Genomic DNA, 10748 nt, shown 5'->3' with positions numbered 1-10748 from the left:
ACTATACTATACTATACTATACTATAATTCGTATTTTGCAATATGTACGTTATGTACTGTTGGCTACATGAAATATCCAAATAATCAAGTACATTTGATAGAAGTGCAGAAGACACAGTATCCCACAATGCATTGCTCTCAACTTGACCTGCCATTTCTACCCAATTTACTGTGATTTTTGCAAAGTTCGATGTGTTCCTGGGTCAGGGTATTTTGTTGGTCCTTTCTTTAAAAAAAAAAGTGCTAACTCCGTCCCTAACCATGCATAGCCATAAACCGTAATCTGAGGGGAATAATAATTAGAAATTATTGATAATTTTATTAAAAGCCATAAACCTTCCCTTTCGTTGACATGATTGGCTTATAGGAATGTTGTTCCTGGACTAACAAAGATGTTGATCCAAGAACATGTCCTACTTGGCAAAATCACCAGGGTATCACTGTCATTATTCTGCCCAGAGACGCTGCTCTGGCCCTGTTTACACCTCCTAGTCACATCTGTCTCGGGTGATCCGATCACATGTTGTCAGGCGAGACACACTGCTGTTTACACCTGGCAGTAACATGCATTTGAAAATGCATCTCCTGTGACTGTGTGTGATAGAGGGGTGTTTCCCTGATTTTGTGAACAAATACATACCTCAATTTGTCAGTGTTTTAGTGTTGACAAATGCAAAAAAGTCAAGAAAGAAAAAAGGAAAAGGCCATTTTTAGCAGAATTCTTACTTATTAGGAGAGCTTTAGAAGTGCTTCACATTATATCTTTCACTGCATGTTGATATCAGACATATTGAAGATGTTCTGTGAAGTCTTGTGCATATATATGTTTTCCTAAAATTGGAATTTAGTTAGATATTTTCCTTTTAAAGGGGTCATAGGATGCCCATTTTCCACAAGTTGATATGATTATTTAGGGTCTTAATGAAAAGTCTGTAACATAGTTTGGTTAAAATTTCTCAATGGTAGTGTAAAAAACTTTAGGGTCTTAATGAAAAGTCTATAACATGCTTTGGTTAAAATTTCTCAATAGTAGTGTAAAGAACACCCTTTTTACCTTGTTAATATCAGCTCTTTTCACAGCAATCCGTTTTGCTGCATTTCCCTTTAAATGCTAATGAGCTCTCGTCACCCCTCTCTTCTGTGGGGTGACGAGCCGTCCTGTTTACTTTAGCCGCGAAACTTGCTAACTAGCACATTATTAGGAAAGGCGATTTGCAAAGATTCATTACAAAACATTATACTCACTTCTTCTATAGATGAGGCTGGATCATGAATGATTCGCGCGAACATAGACGCATTTAGGTAGATCGGGGGCGCATTCCTTTCAGAAACAAATGTAATCCCCTGCGTCTTCAGCGGCTCAGATGTCGGGAGTAAATGACGACTGCTATGTTCATTATTACATCCAACAACAGAACACCTCAATCGCTTAGGAGTCATTCTTGCCTACATCTGCTCCAGCGGAAACAATGGCGGACTGATGACAGTCACTAAGACACCAGTCCAGTCTGTGCTGAAACGCTGCTGTCAATCAAACTATCGTGGGAGGGGCCTGAGATCATCTGAGATCGGCTCGATTTGAGAAAGGGGAAAACATTTAACAAGATTAAAAAAAAAACACTGGGTGGATTTTTATCATTATAGGGTGGTTGTGTACACACACTGCCAACACACATTTCAGTTCAAACAACTTGTAAAAGTGCATGTAGCATCCTATGACCCCTTTAAAGCTAAATGTGACAAGTCATGTTTTCACAGATAGGATATTATTTACATAGCGTTTACCTGTGTTTAATGGTTAACCGGACCATGTGAGTATCAAACCAGCTTTAACACCTTTTAGGGTGTGTTCACACAGAACTCGTTTTTCCATTTCAATGCGCTGCGTTTCCGTTGTTTTTCTATGTAAACACACTAGACGGACATGCATGGCCATTGCACTTGCATCTTTCATCTTTTGCAGCATCTTGCACATGAGTGGAACATTTTTAAGATGCTGTGTCAAGTTAAAATAATCTCAACTTTTACACGCAGTGCCTTCTCATCAGTTCCAAAACAATGGACCAATCAGAAGACACCAGAGGTGGGGCAAGCTTTGAGAGCTTTTATTTACAGTACAGTTTTATTTGACGGCAACATGACGGAGGAGGCATTCTGCACTGCACTTTTTTAAAACAACATTCCTGAGTGTTGCGTCTCGTGTTTTTAGATGCTAAGATGCGTTCTGTGTGAACGGCCCCTTAAACTACTTCCTAGATTTTAAGCACTTCAAAAGGGTTTAAATTAAAGGGGTCATATGATGCGATTTCAACGCGTTTCAAAAAGGCGGGGCATAGAGGAGAAACAATAATGTACAGTATGTGGAAAATAATGTTTTTTTAACTTTAAACCGCATAAACACATTTCATTACACCAGATACACAAAATAATGTTCTTTTTAGCAGCATCATATGACCCCTTTAAGACATTCACAGCATTATTTTTTTTTGCTCAAAAAATTTCTTTTTCCGTTTTCCAGTATAAATATCTCAGCATTATTAAAATAACACATTTATTTGAAGCAAAATGACATTTTCAAATAAAGAAATTATTTGCCAGATGGGTAAAAAACAACTTTATTCAAAGGGAAAACAATCTATTTTTTTTAATTCCACATAGTTTTTTTTTATTAAGCACAAACCACACAAAAATGTGTAAGATATCTTTGAAAAATGTAATTTCCTTTTCAAGTAAATTTATCTTGTTTCAGCATGTTGACATTTTCATTAGAGAACAAGACAAAGTACATCAAATTGGGTTTGTGTTTTGTACTTGTATTTCCTGAATTTACCGATTTTCCCCCATAGGCATGCAACCAAGATACTTCAGAATCTCTTGTCATTTCCATTTCTTTTCCCTACAGCTTAAAGATAAGACATCTCCCTACGTGTGGAAATGTCCGTGAGTATGTGGAGGTATTTGGCTTGTTAGCGTCTGGCCTCATGGACTTCCGTATTCTAGCCCAATGAGTCATCATCAGCTTTGTCTATCTTGCCCCCCAAATCAACACAGGAAATGAACCATCTGCTGTTTCTTGTGACCACAGAACACGCACATACACACCCATCCGCAGCCAGGTCCCCCCTCCATCCTTTCCAAATGTCCAATCTTGTGTTTCCTTGCTCCTGTCAAGGCAGCTTCAATTACATCCCTCCCTCCAGCTTATGTCTTGGGTGGATTACATGCGCTCGCTGTGGGCTGGCTGTATGTAGGCTATGTTGGTCTTTCTTTTCTAACACCCTGCCTAAAGACAATGCTGCTCTCACTCCCCACCAGCAAAATTCCTTCCGCTGCAGATCACATCCTCGGAATTTCAGCAGGGGTTTAGACAACAAAGTCGCGAATAAAAGAGACAATTTGAAATCTGATCTTCTTCATACCTCCTTTTCCCCTTACATTTGTTGTTTATTTTAGTTTAGAAAGTCTGTTTTCTTTTCTTTGCCAACTGGCTTCACTTGGAAGTGACCTATTTTGATAAAAGGGGGTGGGTGGGTGGTTTGGACGGGGTCTGGGAATCAGGGGCAGATTTGCTGGCGAGGCTGATGTCCTGGAGCACATTGCCCCGATGCCTGCTTTACGCTCCCCAACATAAACACAGCAGTCGACAGAATCACATACTCGTGCATCCCAGTGAAGTGTCCGGAATAAGAGCTGGAAGCAGGCCTCAAGAGTCGATGTACTTTTAATTACTGGATCAACAATAACAGTTTATCAAGAGAGAAGGAGAGTGTTTATAGTCTTTCAGACTTGTCAGAATAAGCTTGAAATCCCAAAGTTTGTCTGCCCGAAATTATAATAATAACAATGCTAATAAAAAGATGAATGCATGACATTTTTGTTCTTTTCCACTTTTGAAAATCTACCAAGCTGCCAAAAAGCTAATTAGATTGAGCATAGGGTGGTTTCTGCCAATTACATCCTTTTGTAGCTTTTTTTGTAATCAAATAACACGTGTTAAAAAAAGACTTGGCTGATAATGGATTTTCTTGTGCATTTAGGGTTGGAAATAGCATTTCTAAGTGGAGTAAATCTGTATTTTCACCATGAGAGTGTGCCCTTTATTGTTTTGTTTTTTAGACCTATTGGTGGAACAATGCAGTAATATAGTTTTTTTTTTAATGTTTAATGAAATTAATTATTTATGTCTCTCTCTCTCTCTCTCTCTGTGTGTGTGTGTGTGTGTGTGTGTATAGAGAAAGTGCAAGTATATAAATACATGAATAATATGTGTATATGTGAATATATATTCACTTTTTAAATTCAATTGTAATTTCAGTTGTAAAATTTAATTGTGATTAGACCTAATGGTGGACCATGGCATTAGTGTCATTTTGTAACATTTTTCTTTTTTACCCTTCAAATTGAATTCATTTCAATTTAATTCAATTAGTTTTAGTCCATTTAGTTTACATATGTATGCATGTGTGCGTAATTTATTTTTAAAATTTACTATATTAAATTTTAATTAAATTTAAATAATATGTATTTATTTATTTGACTTAATAACTCAGCATTTTCAAAATACTTTGGATTTACCTTACATTTTTCTTTTTTCTAGTGATTTAATGTCTTGCAGTGTTAGTTTTTCTTGTGTTATCATTGGCAAAAAAAAAAAAAAACACTTTGTCATTGAACATCTTTGTCAGTTAGATTACCACTATGGTGGCCCACCTGAAAGAAAACATATCAGCTGTTGTTTTTCATTCTGTGTGCTTGTATTATCTGTTTGTGTTGTTGTTGTCAGTAGTGTAATTACTTGTGTATCTTAAAGTAAATCCCTAATTAGACATTATCCTCCTCCTCCAGGCCTTAAAGAGGATTGGGTTTGACTGTTTGGGTTTGACTCCTCAATCTGACCCTCAGTTATCTGCTACTGATCCAGCTGTCTCGTGTCAGTCAATAACCTACAGCCTGATTTTCCATTAGATGAGACCTCTGACATTCAGAAGCAAGCAGGAGGACACGAACAAAGACAACAAAAGGTGGGGGTTGATAAAACTAGATCTTAACCATAAAAGCTTATGTGTATCACAACGATTAGCACACGTGCTCCTGACGTGCTGGTCATGCAGGATTGAGTCCAGATCACATTCCTTCTCTCTCCCCAGTCATTTCTGGTCACTGTCTTTTGTCTCTGTTGGATGAAAGGAAAAACAATTGTGTCTACGTAAGTTTTAGAAATTATATGCAAGTCACAGGACTTGAAGCGATTGCTACTGCAAGAAGGAATGGAATTACATATGACTTTATCATCCATTCCAGCATGAGCGGATTTACCATTTACCCACCTCTCCACAGTCACTTGGCAGAGTAAATGGAATAGAGATGCAACACATTAGAACTGTGACACTTTGTGACCAAATCTCCCATAATGCCTAAATAGTAAAGCTCCTAATCTATTTGATAAAGAACTGCTGGTTCTTCATGGGTTCGGGATTTATCCCTTATCCTGTTGGATCAAAGTGCCATGAAACTCCTAAAGCCCAAGAAATACTGCTCTTATGTATGCATTTGTTAATCTCAGCGGTAAAAGAAACACTATATTTGAGCAATGAGAAGTAGAAGCATTTCAGTTCAGCTCATTTTAAAGGGGTCATATGAAGCGATTTCAATTTTTCCTTTCTCTTTGGAGTGTTACAAGCTCTTGGTGCATAAAGAAGATCTGTAACGTTGCAAAGATTAAAGTCTCAAATCCAAAGAGATATTCTTTATAAAAGTTAAGAGTCAGCACAAAATAATGTTCTTTTTAGCAGCATCATATGACCCCTTTAAACCTTTCTGGTTTGTTCTGTATTTCCATAGTGTATATGTATAGGGTAATCCTTGTTTGGCAAAAAGGTTCACATGCGGCTTTTATAGTGCTAAAAATGTAAAAAAACAAAACCTTAATGTCTGTATGTCTTTTTTACTTATTGCATTCTAATTTTTTTTTCCATGGCCTTTAACTTTTTTAATATTTGAATATATTTGCATATATATATATTATATATATATATTTCAATCATGACAACTCTCGGAAGATTTTAGCATGGTGATGGATATGACATTGTGAATGTATTTGGTCTTGGCGGAATAGATCTGCTACGCTGCTGCTGAATTACTGCTGCTGTTGGTTATTGCTGTAGTTGTAGATTATTGCTGCTGCTGCAAGCAAGTACTGGAACTTGCTACTTGTCACGTTTCACTTGGGAGGAACGAGGAGATGCTGGAGAATACTTTAACTAGAATTTAATTCAACGAACAAAGGGATACAAACACAAGAACTCAGGTATGACGTTTAACAGCAGACAGAGAACTAGGAATTGGGAACACTTTAAATACACAGACACCAAATAGGACAATAGGACCTGGGAGCAAATGAACTAATGGATCAAACACAGCTGGATATGAATTCACACAAGGAGGGCAGGAACAGGAAAGACCAAATAAGGAAAACAGGAACTAAGACAGGGGTCAAACAAGGAACACTGACACTACTGCCAATGCATATGGCGATACGGTGCCGTGAGTATTTAAGACATACTGCTGCTGCACAAATAGCATATAAAATAACCCGTAGCAGATCTATACAGGTGGAGCTGGGGAAGGTGGAGGGTTTCAGAGAAACTCTGAAAGCACGCTGCAGGAATCTCAAGTGAATGCTAGCCAGCCATATAAATGGAAGGCATATGCAGCATGAACCAATCAGCTTGTGCCAAGTTGTTTAACTCTCTGAATATCATCAGTTACGTTAACAACCAGTCAGCCTGTGCCATCTAGAGTTTCATGACTGAACTATATACAGTATATATATATATGTATATGTATGGAATATGTATATATAATATTTATATTTAAAATCTGCCAGCACAATAAGACAAAATATTCAACATACAATAAACTAAATAAATTATTTTATTAGATTTTTTATGTTGGAAATGCTTTTTGCTAATTTTTAAAAATAGAACATTTTTGTAACATTATAAATGTCTTCACTTTCACTTTTGATTAATGCTTCCTTGCTGAACAAAAATAATAATATATTAAAACAAACAAACAAACAAAAAAATCTTACTGACCCTAAACTTTTAAACAATATTTAAAAAGTGGAAAAGAGTGCATAAATTATAGCAGATTGTATTTTGATTTTAGGGTTGCCTACTAGACTTTTAATAAACGGTGTATGAATGCTACACATTAACCTGTATTTGATATCTGCTTCTCCTGAGTGCCTTCATCCTCATCTTCCTATATTCCTAGTCCCCCGTGGAGTGTCTTGTCATATTTAAAACGTTTAGCACCTACTTCCAGTCGAGGGACCCCTACGGTTCCTAAAGCCCCTCTTGTATAGTCTGCCTTGAGATGTTTCTGTGACGCAGGGGGAGCCTCTTCCTTTCTGTCAGGGACCCCTCTACACATCCTTCTCATCCATATGGCTGCACAAGGGAGCTTTGGATCTTCTCTTCCTCCCTCTTGGAAGATGCAAGGGCCCACACTGAGCCAACATGGCATCCTTTTCACGTATCACAGGCCTTGCAAACTGTTCTGAGAAATAATGATGAGAGCAAGCAAGAGAGAGGAAAGAAAAGATTGGAACAGTCACGGGTGGGAAGAGAGAAAAAACGAGTAACTCACACCCGCTTGTCCCCGGTTTCCTCCACCACTAAAGTGAATGCGCCGAGCGGTGCTGTATAATTCAGTTTTAATGCATTATATTGGATCCAGACAGGACAGATTGACTAAGCCTCACCCAGGGAATAAAGCTTGTCTCTCTATTTTCTTTCCGCCAGCCCCCTTCCCCCACCGCCACCATCTTTTTTCCTCTCTCTGTGGGGATTAAAAAAAAATATACTCTCCATTCTACTGTATCTCTCTCGCTAGCTGAGCCGTGGCGCATCTTAATTAGCGGTTTTATGGCTTTCCCGAGTTTCAGTTCTTATTGCTTTGCGCTTATTTTATTTAAAAGCCATAATGGAAGCCAATTTCCCCAGTTTGGCTTTGCGTGAGAGAGAAAAAAAAGCCATTTATAAGAACATCATCAACAACATAATGTTATAAAGGTAGTCATGGAGGCCCCTGCGCTGCCAAAAGGGAAAATTGCATTGTCTTTTTCCTGGCGTACTAATCAACGCTGAGCATGTGGGACGCTGATGGTTTTGTTTGTCTCTGATGTTGCCAGGTTCACCTCACTATGCCGGATGGAGCAAATTACCGCCGCTGCCGCCGTATATTACAATAGGTCAGATGTACAAAATGTGCATCTTTTATATTTAATGCCTTATGAATATTTAACTGTGGGGGTCAAGTCACTAGAAAAAAAAAGTGAGTGTAGAAATCAATACATTGGATTTTTAAATGGATTCCAGTGTAAAACACAGGATCTCTAAAAGAAAGAGACGAGGAAATAAATCGGCTGAGAGAAAGAACTGGAAAATTACCTGATGGTTAATCGCTTGAGATGCGTGCCAGGTGAAATTAACAGCAAATTTGTGATGCTTGCATGCATGTTTGTGTACTTTTGCGCAAGTTTTTGATTTCTGTCACATTTCTTGTGGACTCCAGCCAGTAGTTGAGTATATAACATGTTTGTTGTGTGTGGTGGTGGTAAGGCGGTCTTTCGCGCGCACACTCGCTGTCATGCCCATAAATTAAATTCTGCAGATGGAAAACATGAAACACAAATAAATGTGCTGCTATGAGAGGATGTGTGCCAGCGTGCTTTTAGCTTGTGGCGGCTTTTCCTTTTTTCCCTCTTCACAATCTCATACTTTAAAAGTGAGAATCGGGCGAACCTATCAGGGCTCGGCTTTGGCTGGGCAAACAGTGATTCCTCACGGTACCCTGTCCTGCACAGTGAGGCGTTAGCTAGCAACCGATAGTGCCATTCTGCATGCGGCTTTGAAAGGAACGGAGCCCAAGGCTAGCTAAACATACTCCATCATCCCTAAGCTCCAGGTTCCAGCTCTCTGACGATACGGGAGGAAAAAAAAACATTGGGAAGGGAGGGCGAAAGTGTGTTTAAAAAGTAGGAGAGGTCATAACGGTCAAAAAAAGTGAAATAAACAAAGACAAGGGTTTGAAAATTGGAGCGGAGAGACAAAGAGAGATAGCCTGCGGGTGAGGTAACCTAACCTAATTGTAAGACCTTTGTTTACAGGAAAAATGCAGTCCGTGGATGATATGGCGCTCGGATTGAAGCCAGACGCAGAGTCGAGAGAGACCCGCATGGCTGGCAGCTGTTGATGAGTGCGGCTTATGGTCATTTCCAATTCATCTCTATACCGAAAGGTTCAGATGTTCTCTTCACCACAGGCAGGTAGAGCGACGGAGCGCACTTATCTGACACCCTCCTCCCTCTCTCCTCACCTAGCCCTTTTTTATTGGTGATCTAACCTGCAATGAGGAGATAAAGGCAGGCAGGCTTTTTCCATAAATGCACTTATCAGAGCCCAACAAGCTCTCCAACACTTGTCTGACTGACAGCCCAGCTCTTCGGGATTCTGCAGGCATTCGATTCCCCTGCTTTACGTGGACGCACATGCACAAACGTACACACGTTCAAACACATCCTTGCCTCTCGCTTTTGCCTCTGGCCACTTATGTGCACGGACGCGAGGGTAGATGAGAACTAGTTCACATGCTCAACTAAAGAAATGAGAGAACTATCGTCTCCACTCAAGCATGTGTGACACCTTTCACAAATAGGATACAAATAGAATTTCATTAATGAAATTTAAGTAATTGGTTAGTGAAAAAAGGTGCCTAGGCTTCAGTAAACTGGGGTGTTCTAACTAAATTTTAATGTTCATTTACCAAAATGTGCAGTTTTTGTAGCCTTGTTTTCAAAACTTGGTAATGGCTAAATGCATTTGGAAATTTTCCCATTTATGTCCGATTTTATTTGTTTATTTATTTAATAAACCATTTTTAAAAAATAAATTAATACATTCTTTACTAATTAATCAATTTATATATTTTATTATTTTATGTATTGCAATATTTAAGCAATGACCATTGACATTAAAACTGAACAGAGAGCGTTAAAAATTTATTATTAATAATTACTAATTTAAATATTAATAGTTTTAAAACACCAGAATGGGTGAAAGGTTTGTTATATTAATCTAGGGGCTAGTTTGTAACCGAATGTTGGTATTGTTGGTACTGATTAATGTATTTCTCTATAAATTGATAAAAAGTATCACAAACATACGAGTTACGGGGTAAATTGGCTGTTTTGCGAATGGATTGAAAATGGATTGAGATTACAATTTTATGGAATGTTAAATATTTTGTAATGGAGAAAATCATTTGGTAAGGGTTGTGAATATAAAATATGGGTAATATGTGTAATTATTTTTTAATTTAAATTGTTTTTTGTTTTGTTTTTTCTAGATACACTTGCGAAACAAAATCACTGTTTTGGTGGATACAGATGAATTATTCATGCTAGATTAATTTAATGTCATTTAAGTTTAATAAACTTTTTCTAACAGGCCTCACAACAGCATGGGATTTGTGCTTTTACAATTCATGGAATGCCAAATTGTACCGTATACATGGCGGGTGTCGCATCCCCACACAAACACGCACGTACAAACATTCATTATGGGCATACAGACAAATAAGAGCCCTTTACTTTCAGGAGCGGGATAAAATGGAGTGAGAAGTCAGGCAGCCAATAAGGAAATCAAACAGAGAAAATGAAAACCTGAAGAGCGACGCTTTCA

The 10748-nt window shown here is 38.1% G+C and overlaps 1 long non-coding RNA gene across 1 annotated transcript in view; it reads left to right on the top strand.

Moving 5' to 3' along the window:
• Positions 1-9328, top strand: part of LOC107739788 (uncharacterized) — a 49046-nt gene extending 39718 nt beyond the window's left edge. The window contains exons 2-3 of the long non-coding RNA XR_001640030.1: positions 4846-5021; positions 9176-9328. This is a non-coding gene — a long non-coding RNA (uncharacterized LOC107739788). The remainder of the gene's footprint in view (positions 1-4845; positions 5022-9175) is intronic.
• Positions 9329-10748: the final 1420 nt, after the last annotated feature.

Source organism: Sinocyclocheilus rhinocerous, unplaced genomic scaffold, assembly GCF_001515625.1.
Source record: "Sinocyclocheilus rhinocerous isolate Xijiao unplaced genomic scaffold, SAMN03320098_v1.1 scaffold2120, whole genome shotgun sequence".
NCBI lineage: Eukaryota > Metazoa > Chordata > Actinopteri > Cypriniformes > Cyprinidae > Sinocyclocheilus > Sinocyclocheilus rhinocerous.
The sequence above is the reverse complement of the archived record's forward strand: the minus strand, read 5'-3'. Positions and strand labels throughout refer to the sequence as shown.